Source organism: Mauremys mutica, chromosome 1 (genome assembly GCF_020497125.1).
Source record: "Mauremys mutica isolate MM-2020 ecotype Southern chromosome 1, ASM2049712v1, whole genome shotgun sequence".
Lineage (NCBI taxonomy): Eukaryota > Metazoa > Chordata > Testudines > Geoemydidae > Mauremys > Mauremys mutica.
The window spans coordinates 207255549-207275398 of NC_059072.1; the positions used below are offsets into that span (position 1 = coordinate 207255549).

Consider the following 19850-nt stretch of genomic DNA (forward strand, 5'->3'; position numbering starts at 1 on the left):
GCTGGGTCCATGGGGAGGATGCATATGGGACTGAATTATTCACCGAGACATCTGGGAAATTAAACCACTTGGTATACCTACCTGATTTATAGTCAGTGCCCCAATCCCTTAGTTGTTAAAAGAACATTCCACTCTTTTGTCCATGCGTTCATTCTTGGATTGGGGGTGACTAAGCTCAAAAGAGCAGTTGTAAATATTTTTGCAGAGCTTGCTTCATTGCTTTTTGTCTTTAAAGTTTGAGAAAACTCACCAAAAGTTTGTTGAGTATTCTCAAAGGGGGGGGAATTGTTGGTGTCACTAGGCCTAAGTAAACCAAAGTTGTGACTGCAGGCCTGAGTGAACCAGAGGTCTTCCATGCTGTGAACTTTAACCAGCCTAAGATGCTAACAGACTGCAAGCAAAATATGTAACTATCAGCTGTCTCAGCTTGCAAATGCAGGAGTTTAAAACAGCAGAAGCAGCGGGAAGGAGGGGGAGAGGGGGGAGGAAAATCTGTATGCGTTTGTGCTGTGAAGGCCATAGATAAGCTTGCGAATGGGAACTTTTCTAACACGCTGAGATGTAATGTTTAAAGTAACTGCTGTTGGGAAGGGAGGGGTGAGGGGGAAAACCGAACAAAAGGCTTACACAAACAAGTGGGGGATAAATGCTGGGACCCCGCCTGCGCGCGGGTGTGCAGGATTTGAGAATGCTTTTTCTCCCTGGCACCTTATTTGGGCTCAAATAAACCTGGTTTTGCTTCTCCACCCTGGTGTGTCAATCAGTGCTACGCACACCGGGCAACGAACCCTGCTGTTGCTCCGCCTCAGGCTCTTTGAGCCGGCAACACCACCTTGCCACTTTCAACATCCCATACTTGTCGTGCCTTTTTAAAAACGCCACAGTCCCACACACCGCTTTTCAGGCTCTACCATATCTCTGACAGAAGCACAGACCCTGCGCAGCACAGCACAATTCTTACAAGCATTGCTAATACAGGGGGTACAATTTGCTTGTTTAAATTACAATGATTTAGACATTTTATGTAGGGTCTTATTTCTGCAGACTCAATAATAAAAATGTACAGTTGTAGGGTGGTGCCCCTGGCCCCCACAGATCCCCCGGGTGCTCACTGCATCTCCCGACCCTCACATTGCTTCCCTGGGCCCTGCTGCTTCCCCCACCATTGCCTTGAACGCCCTTCCATAGCCTCAAACCCCAAGCTCACCCTGCTTCTTGCCTCTTGACCACAGCACTAGGTAAGGCTGCAGATGAATCTGGGAGTAGAGGAAGAGCTGAAGCCCACCCCTGGACACTGCAGGGAGGAGCCACTGCTTTGCCCCTCCACCACCTCTGCCCAGGAGGCAGTCATGGCTGCAGGAAAACCCCCTGGGGCCACATGCAGCCACGGTGGCTGCACTTGAGAAATGCTGGCTTTTAAGACCATTTTAGCAGTCAGCCACAGTAGTGTTATGTTGCTTATTGTCTCTCTCATGTTGTACTTATTTGCTTGTACTTCGTATGGGTGGGTTTTCACCTCCTTCTACGTATTATGCAATGCTTGGGGTAGGCTAAGCAAGATACTGAGTTTCTAGAAATGCAACTTGATTGTGTGCAAAGAAACAGGCAACAAAACCAAAGAACAAACAAGATTAAAAACCTTTTATCAACATTAACTGAGTGAACTGTATTTTAAGCCCCCAGTAAAAATGGAATTAAAAAAGTAAACATTCACGTCCAGGTATGTAAAACCTCGGCTCTATGAGCTAAGAGGTGAAAACATTATCTAAAAGTTATGGCAACATATGCACAGACCGGTTTTCACAGCTCTGTGTATGTGTAGCTATTGCGCTCTTTGTTGTCCCCTGTGCTGTGGAATGGTAGGGGTAAGGAGATACACCCCCAACACACCAGATGGCAGCATGGTGTAGGGAGCAGTGACCATGGAGTTCTCAGAAGACTGGAAAGGCTGTTGAGTTCAGGGTCTTTAGGCATGAAGGCAAGTAATACTCTGCAATGTTGAGTTTGTTGCCAGAGTAATCCCATTATATCCTGGTGCATTTTCCAATGTGCCTCTTGGTCTTTTTGCTTCTCCTGCAGTAACCACTCTCCATTCTCAGACCTTTCCCATGGTCATGGGGCCTCTCCAAGCACTGCATTCACTGAGGCCATAGAGGATCTCACAGAACAGATCCTCCTAGTCCTCTTCTTGCTCCTCCTGTTGAGGGTCAGACGTTCAGCAGATGCAGAGGGGCACCCCTTGAGGCCACCACGCCTCATGCTGCTGATGAAAACAGACAAATGCACCACCAGATTTGCAACCACCACAGAAAGGGAAGGAAGTGTCAGAACTCCTTTCCTCTACTCCCATAAATACCTTTAGAAACACTAATCGTCACTTCAGCTTTGGAGCTTAGCACTACAGCACCATTCTGCAGCTCAAACCATAGTCAGTATGGCCTAATGGGGGCGGGGTGAGGGAAAGGAAGAGAAGAGAAGAGGACTCTGGAAACTATAAAATGTTGGGCTCCCCTACCTGGTTCGGGTACAAGGAAAGTGCTGAGAGTGCTGGCAATATTTTCCACAGGGCATGGCAATCTGGACGGATATTAACTAATGAGAGAACAGAGAACCCAGCTGCTAGCAGCATCCTAAAGCTGCCTGTGGGCTCCAAGCCTGTTTTTGCCTGGCACCATTGCAGTACTCATCACAAGGTGGCATGGAAAGTCTCCTATCTTAGAAGAAACAAGGCTGCCATCCCTAGAAATCTTTGGGAAAGGACTGTAAAGTATCTCCATGTACGTTTCGTTGAGGTCTCAAAAGACTAAAACGGACAACCCTATACAGATAAAGTACTCTGCCTGGGCTCTCTGCCTAGCTCAACAAGCCAAAGAACTGAAAAGCAGATGCCAACTACCTGTGTTTGTTCTACCTCCACCCGAGCACAGGACACTGATCTGACGGGGACTGCGTAATCCAACTGCCATAACAGTGTTTTTGAATTTATTCCCTACTCCCATTACATGAGGGAAGAAAGCCTTCAAAAGTGAGTGCCTTTGTTCTAAGACTGTGGATGGAATGGATGCCACTTCTAAATGGGGAAGAAGGGCAGAGAGGGAGGTAGGTGAAGTTTTGGGCAATGAAGAGCCAAAAACGTGAAAACAAAAAGGAAAAATGCATGCAGGCACTCACCAAACTCCCTTCTCCTTCACCAGCAGGTTCATCCATGCTCGCGTGGAGGGGCTGGCTCGACTCTGGCCAAGTTTCAGACAATTCCTGGCTTACAGCATGCTTTGAGTCCACTGTCCAATCTTTATGTCCCCATCCATCCACCCACCTCCTCCTCCTCCTGGCAGGAGTCTCCACCTTGGGCTCCTGCAAAGTGACCATAGTGGTCTGTAGGGTGCTGGCGGGGCCACTGCCAAGTATGGCATGCAGGTCAATGTAGAAGCAGCTGGCCTGCAGGACAGCACCAAATTTGTTGCTGCCCTCTCTGGCCTTCTGGAAACCATGATGAAGTTTCTTTGCTTTCACAGGACTCTGCTACTCGTCCCTGTTTCAGCTTCCCCCAGTGCGATTGGCGCACAGAGATCAATACTTCTGTGGCTGTTCAGTAGCTGTGCTTACGCAGCCTCTTCGCCCCACAGTCAAAGGGGTTCCATGATGTTTTGTCTGCTCTAGCAGCTAAGGCGCTCTGCATGGTTGGACGTCCACAAGGGTGAGCTAGTGGGTGTAATTACCAAGGCAGGCCATCAGGAAACAGCATTTCAAAAACCTAAATGGGCTGGCCGTGTGTGTGTGTCTCTGTCTGTGTGTCAGCAGGTTTTGGGTTTCTATTACCCCTGGGCAATGGAGTTCAAACGTGTGACCAGAACAATTACTTTTGCAGGAACAGGGGTATTGGGGGACAGCTACTGGAGAACTCACAAAAGTCAACACAAAAAATACAGCAGCTACACTTGCACTAGGTCAGCCTAAATAGGTTGACCACAGCTTTACATCACACAGGGAGGTGGTGTTATTGTTAGGGTGTCCATCCCATCCCTTAACTCTCTTATGTCACTGATTTGTCACATGGATAAGGGAAGGCCAAATCAAACCCTTGCAGAGCATCACTAACAATGTAACTGTTGGTTAAACCTTGTTTTCAGTGTAGAATTCAGCCTGAAAAAACGTAGCTTTTTAACAAGCTAACCACAAGCTAAAAAAAAAGTTCTCCTTTTGTGTTGTCCTAAGACTGCAATGAATTGCACATCTGAAATAAAAATCATGGATATGGCTTCTTCTTTGAGACTTTACTGAATATTTATCATGTTTTAACAGGCAGTCTCCTCCACTCCCCCGGCAGGGCTTTGTTTTTGCACTTGTAACACAGGTAGGGAGATGTTAGGAAGAACTGAGAAAGAATTCTGGAAACGTAAAAGTTCATTAATGGCTAAGTATACAGCAAATGCTTACCACATATGAACACAAAGATGTTTTACTGCAAAGAAGGTTCATAGAGTACTGTGTGCAGGGGAAAAGGTCAGCTTTAAAACATGGTAGCCAGCTCCTCCTCATCCCAATTTCTTAAAACTTATAGAATTTATTACATCCATTCCTATCTCTAATGTAGCAGTGAAAAGATTCTTTTCCTCGTGTAAAGAGATCTGGACAGATTAACAGAATCAATATTTAGTTGGTTTCTGCAATGTTAAGCTTCAAATTAATTTTAATTTCAATTGCACATGTACACAGTTTTATTAATTGATTTTAAAAGAGATGTATTGAAATGTATTAAAACTGATAATTATCATTTTAAACCTTAAAATTGCAACTTGTGATAACTGCATTGTATATTTGAGGGCAACATAAATGAACACCCAAGGAAAAAATACACAATATGCTAAGGGAAATGGTATTTCTCTAAAATGTTGTTTAAAATAAAGTGTTGTCCCTTATTTTTTATGTGGTTCCCCCTATTTACATCCAACAAAGGTGGACACACACTTATTGTGTTGCTGTAACAAGGTGCTTACATTGGCAGGAGACACATTTTGGTGTAAATACATACACAACTAGGATGACGCAAGTTGCTTACGCCCACCAAACTTTGCAGGGCAGAGCAGGCCCCAGCAATTAGGGCCTTCCCTAGCTATTCTGGGGCCCTACACAGGCCCACCATGGGGGTGGGGGGGCAGGCCTCTATGAGGGAGCAGGGGGGCTGTCCCCAGCCTCTGCAGAAGGGGGGGGCATGCGGACCCCAGGCCTGCTGGGGATGGGGGCTGTCTTGGGAGGCAGGGGGAAAACCACCCCCCAGCACTCACCAGCGGGAGGGCTGGGGCAGGGTCTGCACTTCCCACCAGTAGTGAGTGCAGACTTGGCCATGCTGCAGTCCTCAGGGGAGTGCGGGCGGGGCTGGGGCCCTGGGGAAGAGCCAGAGCAGGGGCTGGAGCAGCACACAGCTGCACAGGGCACCAGGAAATTTGGAACACCAAATTTCCTGGTGCCCTACACAGCTGCGTACTTTGCATGTGGGTAAGGACGGCCCTGCCAGGGGAAGGAGAAGCTGCAGTCCTGCTGGGGGCTACCAAATGTAGGTGTTATGAGAAGCACAGCACTGAGCAGCCCTACAAACTTCTCCTCCAATGGAGCAATCTGGACAAAACGCCACAAGGAAAAAGCAAAAGCTAGCAAAAATGCTCCCCCTTTGGCCCTTCCCAAGGGGAAGGAGCAATCAAGCTCAACTCTGTTATGGAAGAGATCTGTTGAGCGTTCTTCTCAGTTGTAAGCTAGTGCCCCCCGCATGCATACAAAATGAACGTCTCCAGTGCTAGAAGGCAAAATCCAGAAAGGGACTCCATGATTTATAAGCTAGTCTAAGCATACATGTGAAGTTAAACAGCTGGCTGGACTTCGAGAAATTATATGGGCATGATTGGGATTTTTCCATGCCTTCATAGCTGTACGTTTGACAACTAGAAAAGTATCTGGCTTAAGAAAAAGCTTGGACACTTTCGAAGACTTAATATTTTTACGACTACTTCCATGTTTGTACAGCATTTAAGTACAATGGGGCCCCAATCCTGATCAGGGTCCCTCGGTACCACTATAACATAAACAGACATGCTATGCATCTAGAGGTGATATTCATTTAATAAACTGGAGAGCCACGAGACAGTGGAACCATGTAACGATTCTAAGATGTTATGCTAAATTTTATTGATCATGCACCACTGATGAAAATCTGCCTTCGGTCCACTAATCCATCTCCCTGAAGCTGATTCTAACACTCCAAGCCTTTAAGCAGTTTTAAAGGGCAACCATTAATCCTCTTCCCCCTCCCCCCCCCAAAAACCCACTACACTTAGAGAAGTGAAGTGTTTTTAATGTCTCCTGCCTGCCCCCCATAAAACAAAAAACTGAAGACAGCACATACCTAAACCTAACACAGGCCATGTTTAGTCCTAGAAAAGTAGTAGGTACCAGCATGAAGGCTGACGTTTGACAACCATATGGGTTAAAAACTGGAATTTTATATCACTGGGAAATGGGACATTCCCAGCCACCCAGCGGGACTCAGCACACCATTATATTCGTACAAAGTCCTGAGATACCAATCCATAATATCATGACAGTTTTGGTATAGTAAATTTTAGAGGTTTTTCTGACTTCCTCTGAGGCACACGCAGGTATACATATGATCGATAAAACAGTTGGCGTCTATGTACGCACACGAGATTATGGGCCTGCAGAATTTAAGTTGATACGTGTGTTTACAAAGCACACCCAGTGAGAACACTGTTCTGACACAGCCAATACCTTTTTTAATATTCAAACAAGGAATAAGGCAGTGAGAGTTGCCCAACAGGAAGGGATTTGGTTATTTTATTAGTGATGATACCACCTGCTTCTGTAAGAGGGTCAGTTATGAACCTGATACTTACCACAAATGCCTTAAACTTCTTGCTTCAGGGGTCTCCAATACAGTTTGTTCTCCTGAAACAAAAAAATGGAGGGGGGGGGAAAAACACATTTTGAAAGACACTTCTTAAAGAGAAAGAACTTTCTTTGTGTGCACAATACTGAAACAAGTAATGCCATCTTTGAGGAGTGCCATTTGGCTGGCTGCAGTGGGTAAAGAGCAGAAAGGTTGTATATTGTAGCAATAAACAGCAGGAGAACTTCCATCATTGGGCGCTGATTTCACAAAGGCCCCTTGAGCTATGGCTATGAAGGGGAAGGCGGTAGACTGGTCTCTAGCAGGAACTCTGGACCAATTCAGATTATTTGGTCTGTGCATAAAGCTTTTAAGCCTTGTTGCTATATCCCTTCATGGTGTATAAAGAGAGAGATGCTTGAATATTTGCTACAGAAGAGCTTGTATCTATGTGCTGGAGAAAAAGTATATTAGCAGCCTGCTGCCCCCATTGAAACAGGGTTGTAAGCACAGGTGCTGGAACTAGGGATGCTGGGGGTGTTGTCGCACCTCTTGGCTTGAAGTGGTTTTCTTCATTTACAATTTGGTTCGGCAGCTCTCAGCACCCCAACTATAAAAATCAGTCCAGCACCTCAGATTGTGAGGAAGCTCATTCTCTCAGAGACACCCCCTACTCATGGAGATATCCATTATCGCCTCCCTCAAGACCATCTTCCCCTGTATATTCCCCCCGCCCCTTCACAATACCCACTTACCGACCATCATACACACACTTCCTCTCTAGAGGCATCAGATACCCTTATGAACTCCCATCATCTCCTTTGCTAAAGAACCAGAAACCTCTGCTTTATTTCCTCACTGTACTGAAAGCTGCAGTTCCATCTGAGCACCAATGAATAGTTGGCAGGACTGGCAAGGGAGAGACATGGACAGGGCAGCAAGGAAATACACTGATTTAGTGCGCCCCCACAGCAGCCTCTGCAGGGGAAATCTGAGTGCAACTTCATGCTCCTTCTCCAGCAGAAAACCCAGAAACAGCAACACTTCCCTCTTTTGGGGTAAATCCCCACTAAGACACAGACATTTAGGCTGGCACAGGGAGTATGTAAAAAAAAATTACACCCCTTACTAGTTTGATTGAGTCAAAGGTAACTAAAAAAAGCCCATCCAATCTTTTCCATTGCACACCCGAGTACACAAAACCAGAAACTAGAAAGCTTATTTATAGAAACATGTACAAATATAAAAACTGTAGGAAAGCATTAGTCCCATAGCTGCATTCACTGCTTTTGAGAGCAAGTGCATTCTATTCATTCATCATATCCAGCCCTTTAAACTTGGGGAGATGGAGAACATATTTAAAAACAGATCTTCTGCTCACTCCTTTACCTGGAATTTTCTTCAGCTAGCAGCCTGCTCTGAACTTTGCTTTCCATCTCAGTGCCAGACAAGCCATTAGGGTGGCTCATGAGATTACTGGAGAGATCTCTAAGGCACCAGTTTGAGCCTCAACCATGTCCGCAGTGGCTAAAAGTTGTCACTGTGTGATCATTGGGATCTGGACTGAGATCACCAGTGTGACAAACATCCACACCCCAACTAGCATCTCCACGGGGAGTTCAGACTGAAGGAAAACTCTAATGCCTTACTGTCCCTAGAGAAGGTCCCTACAGAACAGGGTTCAAGACCAGGCTAGGAAGCTGTTCCTGACACTGCCTGCACTGTACTTTCCCTGTTGTACAAGAAGTCAGTTTCCAAGACTATTTATCTGACGCAGTGTGCGCATGTTAAACATTTGCAAAATTAAAAATAAATAAATTACACAGAAGCCTCCTGCTGCAAGACAAGCCCAAGAAAGAAACCAACAGAACTCTACTGGCCATCACCTACAGTCCTCAGCTAAAAGCTCTCCAATACATCAACAGTGAGCTACAACCCATCCTGGACAACGATCCCTCGCTTTCACAGGCCTTGGGAGACAGGCCAGTCCTCGCCAACAGACAATCCGCCAACCTTAAGCATATTCTCACCAGCAACCACACACTGCACCATAGTAACTCTAACTCAGGAACCAATCCATGCAACAAACCTCGATGCCAACCCTGTCCACATATTTACACCAGTGACACCATCACAGGACCTAACCAGATCAGCCACACTATCACCGGTTCATCCACCTGCATGTCCACCAAGGTAATATACGCCATCATATGCCAGCGATGCCCCTCTGCTATGTACATCGGCCAAACTGGACAATCCAAATATTAAGAATGGCAATATACAAAAACCTGTAGGAGAACACTTCAACTTCCCTGGACACACAATAGCAGATTTAAAGGTAGCCATCCTGCAGCAAAAATCTTCAGGACCAGACTCCAAAGCGAAACTGCTGAACTTCAGTTCATTTGCAAATTTGACACCATCAGTTCAGGATTAAACAGACTGAATGGCGAGCCAACTACAAAAGCAGTTTCTCTTCCCTTGGTGTTCACACCTCAACTGCTAGAAGAGGGCCTCATCCTCCCTGATTGAGCTAACCTCGTTATCTCTAGACTGATTCTTGCCTGCATATTTATACCTGCCTCGGGAAATTTCCACTACATGAGTGATGAAGTGGGTATTCACCCACGAAAGCTTATGCTCCAATACATCTGTTACTCTATAAGGTGCCACAGGACTCTCGCTTTTTATAAATCACACACATTGCATCTAATGTCATGCCTGAAACTGAAGTTGTCCAAAATAACAGGTTTATGGGTGAGATCTGATGGAGATCTAAGGGCTGAATGCCAAGTAAAAGGTGGGATACTGGACTCCATCATGCCATGTCTGGAGAATGGGACTATATTTCTCTACCATTTATCCTAGTTCTTGACTTAAGTTTGCTACAGAAAGGAGTGGAAGACAGAAAGAGAAATTGTATGTCAGTATTTAATGGCCCCAAACATTTGAGTCAGATCAGTAAGCAAGGCCTCCCCGCCCCCCCAGTTAAGATATTACTTTTATTTTCTATTTTTAGCAGCATAACACAAGTTTGGTTTTCTATGCATTCTAACATCTATTTAAAGAATGATACAACAATCAGCTGCAGCCATTTAGTATCTGCAAGTCATCAGGACAGGAAATCCTTTGTCTGCTGATAAGTGCAACACCAACTTATTAGTATAACATTACATGAATTCTGAAAGGGCCATCATTTTTCATTGCCTAGATCTTCACAGACAGGCACACATACTGCTGATGCACACCGCAATTCTTAATCCATTTGTTCGCGGAGTGTTAGGGGTGGGATTCTCAAAAGCACTCAGAGCTGGCCTTACTCTGCTCTCATTGAAGTCAATGAGAAAACTTTAATTGACCTCAATGGGAGCAGAGTTAGGCCAACACAAAGTGCTTTTGAAAGTCACATTGTAGAAACAAAGCATGGAGAAGAGTGCTCTGGTTAAGAATGCACCTTTCTCCCAAAGCTAGAAGAACTGTCCTGTTACATCCCAGGCAACAGCCAATCAGTGCCTTGTGACACAGAAGAGATGACCTGACTGTACTGTGGGTAGCGAAGCACGAAAGCAGAGAAATCTGAGGTCTTATTAAACTAGTGCATAACTGTGGTTTTCCAAGAATCTTCTAAACTTTCTGGTACTCCGATATTGCAGCAATTGGTGACTTATAAACCCTCAAGAGGCAAACTCAGAAAGGACTCTAGGGCCATGACTCAGCATATGCTTAACATTAAGCAAGTAGTCCAACTGAAGCCAAAGGGTCTACTCATGTGCTCTGCTGGAGTGGGGCCTACTTGATTTACACTATGGCTCTGTGGAAGAGGTACATCAAGAGAGGTACAGAGGGGCTTCTGGAGGATCCCAGAGTTCAAAGCTGTTCAGTCCAATAGTCTTATCCTATAGATGACGATGGATATGAATGCACAGGTGTTTCCCTGCATCAATATCATTCTTCCTCAGTGCTGAACTGATATATCCAAGTCCTCCTCTGTGGCTTGAAATAAAACCTGTATTTTTCTCCTGCCCCTTTAACATTACCGGGATGTTAAAACTACGATTGATGGAAAAGTAATGGTGAATACTGGGTGTAAGACTACCCAGCGCAGGTTCAGCAAAGTGTCCCATGTTAACATTTCACACAGAAAAGAGGACTGCCTGCACACAGATCTGGAGCTAGAGAGACTGGTGTACTGAGTAATATAATGACTTCTCATGAAATTTGAGGATGTGTCAGATCACCTTGCTGACCTATCCGTTTTTTGTTCTTGTTTTTTTAAACACCAGTTCAACAGATTTTCTGCATAACAAGACTCCTGTACAGGGTTGTCAACCCTCCTGGATTGTACGGGGAGTCTTCAGGAATTAAAGATTTATGTTTAATTAAAGACTGTCATTTGATGAAACCTCCAGGAAAACGTTCAACCAAAATTGGCAACCCTACTCCTACAAATATCAAAGCATGAGAGCATTAGAGAAGAGACTGGAAAGTTTCTGTCCCTAATCTGGAGATGGTAACCTTCATTATCCAATTCTGTATTTAAGTGGACTATTGTTTATACTAAAAGCAGATCTGACCTTTCTTCCCCAGTGCATAAATATGTAGATACTCTGCACTTCTATAAATGCCCTTAATGTAGAGATCTCAGAACTGGTCTACACTACGCGTTAAAACCGAATTTAGCAGCGTTAAACCGATTTAACCCTGCACCCATCCACACAATGAGGCCCTTTATATCAATATAAAGGGCTCTTTAAACCGATTTCTGTACTCCTCCCCAACAAGAGGAGTAGCGCTCAAATCGGTATTGCCATGTCGGATTAGGGTTAGTGTGGCCGCAAAGCGACGGTATTGGCCTCCGGGCGGTATCCCACAGTGCACCATTGTGACCGCTCTGGAAAGCAATCTGAACTCGGATGCACTGGCCAGGTAGACAGGAAAAGCCCCGCGAACTTTTGAATTTCATTTCCTGTTTGCCCAGCGTGGAGCTCTGATCAGCATGGGTGGCGATGCAGTCCCAAATCCAAAAAGAGCTCCAGCATGGACCGTACGGGAGATACTGGATCTGATCGCTGTATGGGGAGACAAATCTGTTGTATCAAAGCTCCGTTACAGAAGACGAAATGACAACGCATTTGAAGAAATCTCCAGGCTATGATAGACAGAGGCCACAGCAGGGACTCAGCACAGTGCTGCGTGAGAAGCGTAACGGAAAGCCAAAGAATCAAATGGACGCTCATGGAGGGAGGGAGGGGGTACTGAGGACTTCAGCTATCCCACAGTCCCCGCAGTCTCCGAAAAGTATTTGCATTCTTGGCTGAGCTCCAAATGCCTGAAGGGTCAAAAACATTTTCCCAGGTGTTTCAGGGTGTATGTCGTCAATTTACACCCTTCCCCCCACCGAAAGAAAAGGGAAAAAAATAGTTTCTCGCCTTTTTTCAATGTCACCCTATGTCTACTGCATGCTGCTGGTAGACGGGGTGCTGCAGCGCTGAACACCAGCATCCCCTTCCCGGTGGCAGACGGTACAATATGACTGCTATCCATCAGCAGCAGCAGCAGCCCGTGAGCGCTCCTGGCTGGCCTCAGTGAGGTCGGCCAGGGGCGCCTGGGTAAAAATAGGAATGACTCCCAGTCATTCCCGGCAGATGGTACAAAAGGATTGGTAACCATCCTCATCATAGCAACTGGGGGGCTGAGCTCCATCAGCCATCCCGCTTTCATGTCTAAAGAAAAAGATTCTTTACTGCCTGGACTATCATAGCAGCGAGAGGCTGCGCTCCTCTCCCCCCCCACACCCTTTAATGTCCTGCCTGGACTATCATAGCAGCTGGAGGCTGCCTCCTCTTCATTTTATCTCACTAAAAGTCAGTGTTCCTTATTCCTGCATTCTTTATTACTTCATCACACAAATGGGGGGGGACACTGCCACAGTAGCCCAGGAGGGTTGGGGGAGGAGGGAAGCAACAGGTGGGGTTGTTGCAGGGGAACCCCCCAGAATGGCATGCAGCTCATCATTTCTGCGGGATCTCTGGGGCTCTGACACAGAGCGGCTGTGTTCTCTGGTTCTCTTGCCCCATATTCTAGGCAGGACTGACTATTTTTAGACAAAACAAAGAAGGTAATGACCCAGGGAGTCATTCCCATTTTTGTCCATACGCCCGGCCGACCTCAGCGAGGCCAGCCAGGAGCACCCATGACAGCAGCAGACGGTACAAAAGGATTGATAACCATCATCGCCACTTTCCAAATGCAAACGGTGCAAAATGACTGATCATCTCATTGCCAATTTACAATGGCAGACGGTGCAATAGGGATGGTAATTGTCTCTGCTACCTTGCAAAGGCAAATTGATGCTGCTGTGTAGTACTGCAGTACCACCTCTGTCAGCAGCATCCAATACACATTCGGTGACAGGGACAAAAGGCAAAACAGGCTCCATGGTTGCCATGCTATGGCATCTCCCAGGGCAATCCAGGTGAAAAAGGATGCAAAATGATTGTCTGCCATTGCTTTCACGGAGGAAGGATTGAGTGACGACATTTACCCAGAATCACCCGCAACACTGTTTTTGCCCCATCATGCATTGGGATCTCAACTCAGAATTCCAATGGGCAGGGGAGACTGCGGGAACTATGGGATAGCTACCCACAGTGCAACACTCCGGAAATCGATGCTAGCCTCAGTACATGGACGCACACCGCCGAATTAATGTGCTTGGTGTGGCCGCGTGCACTCGACTTTATACAATCTGTTTTAAAAAACGGTTTCTGTAAAAAGGAATAATCCCGTAGTGTAGACATACCCTCAGAGTACTTTACAAAGCATAGGGAGGGAAGGAATACTCCTTCCATTGTACAAGTGTGGAAATGAACACAGAGGGGAGATTAAGTGACTCACCCAAGATTACAGAGAGCCAGAAATAGAATTCTGATCTCAATTCCTAGTTCCACATGCAATTCACTAAATGACAGCTACTGTTCCAAGGTCCTATGCTACTTCTTTTACTTGGGCAATATTTGATGAATGCTGATGGAAAGGGGCATCTGTCCCTACTGAACAGAGGTGAAGTTAGCAGTTCTGGATCACCTGTTTCTTGCAGGAGAGACTAAGAGTAAGGCACACTCAGACCTAGTCTACACACAAACTTGAGCTAGTTGCAACTAAATCACACCTTTAATTAAACCAGTGAAAATCCCTAGTTGAATATGCATCTGTTTATACCTGGCTCTCCAGGTTTAAAAATGAAATTAAGTGTATCCACATAAAGTTAAGTATCAGAGGGGTAGCCGTGTTAGTCTGGATCTGTAAAAGCAGCAAAGAACCCTGTGGCACCTTATAGACTAACTGACGTTTTGCAGCATGAGCTTTCGTGGGTGAATACCCACTTCTTCGGATGCAAGCCCACATAAAGTTGCATCAGCTTAACTAAGTCAGTTTAAAAAAAAAAACACCACAACACACCCAGATCAGACTTAGTTAAGCAAGTTTAAATTTGCATAAAGACAATACAAGCTTGATCCAAATACAGAGAAGTATGTCATAATGCTTCTCATGAAAACAGTTTACATTAGCGGTAATGAATGGACTAGCCAGAAAATTAAACTAACTCAGCAGTGCTGTTCTTTAAAAAGCAAAGCAAAACATTTCTAGAGGCTCCCTTTACAAGTCATGGGGTGTAGAGACATTTCTTGCTATCTAACACCTCAAGAAATTAAAATGATCAGGAGCTACTAAACACTGTATAACACTCTCAAGTTAGAATTTTAACATATGCTTAGCACATTAAGGAAATTTAACAGAGACAATCACCTGTCTCCTCGGCAGAGAGACAACACTGAGGCAAGCTTGCCAAAAAGCAGAGCTATATCATAACAAATCCACTGTAACAACTTCAAACCCCAGATTAAAACAAACAAACAAAAGCCGGATTTTGTCTTTTTATTTTTAGAGCAGTGCTGTTGCATCGCTAAGGTGACTGAAACAGAAGCATTGAGTTACATGCCTCCTTTTCCAACCCCCCACACAATGGTATGTTGTAAGTTACAGACTTAAGAGTTGCTGAGTCACACTCAGTAAGGTAGAATTGTGGTAACCAAATCCCCCAAGCATTTGGATTAAAGCACATAAAACTTGCTCAAGCAACAGTATGCAAAGATCTCATTAAACTTTGTGCATGGTGCAGTTTCTTAGTTCCAGAATTACTAGACTAAGCAACTCTGAGTTTTATTTAAAAAAAAAAAACAAACAAAAAAACACACCTTCACCCAGCAGCACATGCTTGTTTCCTCATCCCAAATCCTCTCCCTCCATTTTGCCCCTCCCCCATTTTATTCTCATTATACATGAGGTCTCCAGGCCCTTGTTTCACTCTCCTCACTACTCTGCAATTTCCTTCCCCTTATTGAGTGCACAGTCCTGCATGGTGCTGGGCACTCTGACTCCAATTCACCACAGTCCAATTGGCATATATAGGACAATTACTTATTTAAAGGTGAACCACATGGTTAATTGCTTCATTGGATTAGGGCAGGGGTAGGCAACCTATGGCACGAGAGCTGATTTTCAGTGGCACTAACACTGCCTGGGGGCTCTGCGTTTTAATTTAATTTTAAAATGAAGCTTCTTAAACATTTAAAAAACCTTATTTACTTTACATACCACAACAGTTTAGTTACATATTATAGACTTACAGAAAGAGACCTTCTAAAAACGTTAACATGTATTAGTGGCACGCCAAACCTTAAATTAGAGTGAATAAATGAAGACTTGGCACACCACTTCTGAAAGGTTGCTGACCTCTGGATTAGGGCCAGCATGCTTAGCACCTTGCAGGACCAAGCCCTTAGAAAGATATGGGATATACAGAAAAAATGAGGGACTGTATTTATTTAAAAAGGCGGCTGGGGGGGGGGGGAAATCAGATCCATTACTGGTCAATTCAATACTGTTTTATTGGCATTGTAATAATTTTTACTGTGGTAGCTCTCAGTAGCAATCATAGTCAGGGCCCCACTGTACTGGGGGCTGTATAAAACACACAACATATTCCCCAGCCATAACAAGCATTGTAAGAAGAACATCCAAGAGCCCTCACATTTATGGCAAAGGGAAGCCCAGTATGATCAGACAAAGAATTAGTGCCAAGCTTGTAAGGGACAGGGAGTAACACAACAAAGCAGACAAACATACCTATATGCTATCAAACAGGCAAAGGAGACTCACTCAACAACAGATGTAGGCTTCCCAATAGTCAACTCCCAATCTTCCCCTCCAAATTTGTGTTTTTCTTTATATTTCCAGTGGCTCTCCCACACACAGAAATGTTAACCCCGTGCATCACAAACTTTCCATTAATCAATATTACTTGCAAATCATCCATTTCTATAGAGTATTTCCCTATGCCTTCTGTTTTTCTGCTCACCCCAGAAAACAAAATAAACTCCAAATACATTTTAAAAATACACACAGAAGCCTGTGAAGAGACAGTATTTACTATCCTTCTTTTATCAGGATAAGTACTACTGAGATGAATACAGCAAATAAGATTTTTGATAAATTAATTCACAAGAGATCATCTTGATAAGAGGATTTTCCAGCCAATGTTTTCTCTACTGTCTAGCAGATTGCATCATGTTCTAATTAGCTTTACCCATCTTAAAAACACTAGAATTTAATACATTCAGATTTTGTTCTGGCAAAATTCTAACACACACCATTTACCCTCTGAACTGTAACTGGAGAAAGCTATCCCCTCATCCCATCTGCAAAAGCTATCTATAACTCTAGTTCACACTAGGTGCCTAAAGCAGATCCTGTTTCTGGTGTAGCAAGACTTGGAATAAAAGATGATGACTGGAACTTGGCACCTTGGTATCTGTATGTGCCAGACTAACACTATCATGCATCCATATACATTTTATGTGTCAGGGCAATTGGTAAACATCTCATCCACCAGGATAACAAACAGTCTCCAGATTTCAACCAGCACAAGTGGTTCATTTCATGCAGTTAATTTCCTAAAGACCAGAGGACAAAGTAACAAGAACTAGACAGCTCTGTTCCCTAACTGGGACCATTGCATCAACGTTCACCCTACACCAATCGTTCTCAAACTTGACCCCTTTCACACAGCAAGCCTCTGAGTGCAGCCCCCCTTATACATTAAAAACACTTTTTAATATATTTAACACCAGTATAAATGCTGGCTGCAAAGCAGGGCTTGGGATGGAAGCTGACAGCTCGCGACCCCACTGTGTAATAACCTTGTGATCTCCTGAGGGGTTTGAGAACCCCTGCCCCACACCATCCCGCACGAGAGGCTGCTGACTCCAGTCTCCACCATTGCCTGCTTTTGGGGTGAGGTGGGGGGGGGCAGGAAGAGAGAGAGAAATATAGTGATGTAACGATGGCGCGGGGCCAGGGCACACAGACTGCCTTCGCTCCCCTTCGGGAAATCTCCAAAATCAGACTGAGAGTGAAAAAAAAAAAAAGAAGAAAAAAAAAGGGAGGAGCTGAACCTCTTTGTCATCGTAACCACCACCTAGGTGACCTGACCTCTTGCAATCCCATCACCGGGCTGCTGCCTGCAGCACAAGCTGATGCAATCGGAAAGTGGAAGGGGACACACACACACACACCCCCCGCGCAAAGAACACGCAACCCAGGCAGCAATGACGAACCCCCGGCAGTGCGGTGCATCTCCCCAGGCAGCGCGAAGCCCACACGGGCTGCCCAGTCCCCTTGTTCCTCACCCCGCTCCCCCCAGCCCGAGCTCCCCCATCCGCACCCCGCTGCCACGTGCACTTACTCGGACTGACAGGACGAGACAAGCAGCAGCAGCAGCCCCAGTCCCACTGCGCTGGGATGAGGCGCCCCGGACCGCAGCCGCCGCCGCCGCCGCCGCAGCTGTTTCCTTGCGCGTGTGCGAAGGGAGATTCTGCCCGTCGGTCCCCTCTCTAGCTTTTGGAGAGGGAACGCGCGCTGATTGGCCGGGCCGGGGGCGGAGGGGGGAGACGCCCCACCAATAGAAAAGCAGAGTCGCTCCGGCTGCCTTGGCCCTGCGCAAGTTCTCTCCTGCGCGTGTGTTTAGCGAGGGGGACGAGAGGCCGATGGGGGAGGCTGTAGCCGGCCAGTTTGTTTGCGGGGCCCAGGCTGCAGCGTGAGCTCAGAGGCAGCAGCATCCAGCCTTCCGGCTGCCTGGTGAGAGGACACATCCTAGGTCCATCCCTTTAGCCCATCACGTAAGCAGCAGCATCCACTATAGAAGGAATTGGGCTAATATATATATATATACCAAGCCTGCTATATGCCCCAATCCTGCAACTGGACTGGTTCAGGCAGGCCCCTTTGTCCACACAGATGCTATTGCAGCATCAGGGTCATTCGTGCCCCAGCTCTGCATCTGTGACAGCTGCTGTTACTCTGGTGATGGGTGCCATCAGAAGTACCTAGAGGGATATTAGTGAACATATGTAGAAATAAATTATTTGACATCATTTCACACAACAATAAATGAGAAAGTTTGGTTTTGTGTTTAATGGGCCAACAAGGGTTGGCTGCTGAAAGGTACAAAGCACTCAGGCACTGACCCAGGGAAGAACTCAAAACTCATGCTTAACTTTAAGTATATGAGTAATCCCACTGGATTTAACCATATGCAGCATCGGGGGCCAAAATGTTCAGTGCTTTGCTGAAGGGAGTTTTCCAGTTGCAGCCCTTTAAGGACTCAGGCTAGACCCTCAAAGATACTTGGACACCCAACTTCCATTGATTTCCGTGAGAGTTAGGCACCTAAAAACCTGTGAGGATCTGGGCCTCAGTCCCCAACTTAAGGAAGACACAAGCACACTACCACATTGCCTTGTGATGTCAATAATTCAAATAAGCAGTAAATTTCTAATTGATGTTTTACATGGAATATAAAGATAGTAGGCCAGAAGCACCCTGTTCCTGCTGGAGTAGCATTTTCATCCAATCTGATCTCACCTCCCCCACTCATCGTGGGAAATGCATCCCACTCCAGTAGCAGCAGCTACTTCAGTTTGAAAAGGAGTAGCACCACTCCTACCCAATAAACCAGTGATAATCAAGGAATTTCAAAGCACATGTAGCTCTTCATAACATTACACGCAGTTCTTGTCTAGGGGTTTAATAAGGTGTCAAGCCCCACAATGCACCAATTGTTTTGGAGGAAAAATGGCAATTTAAAATTTACACAATATCAGACTAAGGCAAACAGGATTGCACCAAAGTATATACCTCACTCAGTTTTTCCTCCTAACAACCAACCCTGCAAAGCCCCAAATAGTGGTTAACTACTCAGCCCAAAGTGGACAACAATATTTAGCATTTATATAGGGTTTTATAATCAGTGACTAATTCCCTTGTAGTGTGTTGTGATGATTAATCCTCATTATCATTCCCATTTTTACAAATATCAAAGCTAAAAATGACTGAGTCAATTTGAGCCACAACTGGAAAACCATCTTGTGCTTAGTTCAGGTGATGCCTCTTCATTATTGAGTAGCTCCTCCTTGTTGCCAGAGTTTACTATTAGCTGCTCAGCAGAAGAGCCAACTCAGTTTCAATCACATGATGAGCAGCCCTAGCACCTCACAGCCACAAATTTGCTCAATATGTAGAATTTTTAATGCCCCCCCCCCCCAAAAAAAACTAGTTCTGGATGGCTTGGGAGGAGGGAAGTGGATGAGAAGCATAAAATAATGATTGTTAGGAAATATCACATATATTCAAGTCCTTCTCTGTAACAGGAGGGCTAGAAACTTACCAGCGGGCAGACCCACCAAGAACTAAAAGGACAGGGGGGAAAAAAAGGCAGTGCCTCTCCTGTACAGAGTAGTCTACAAGAACAGAAACGAGACACAGGAGGTGCAGCACAGGAGACTTTAGAGTTCCCAAGTTTTGACTGTTCAGTAAGTGGCCACATCCTGCT

At 45.4% G+C, this 19850-nt stretch overlaps 1 pseudogene; it reads right to left on the reverse strand.

Moving 5' to 3' along the window:
• LOC123362200 overlaps nucleotides 1-18111 on the reverse strand; it is a 60968-nt pseudogene extending 42857 nt beyond the window's left edge.
• Nucleotides 18112-19850: the final 1739 nt, after the last annotated feature.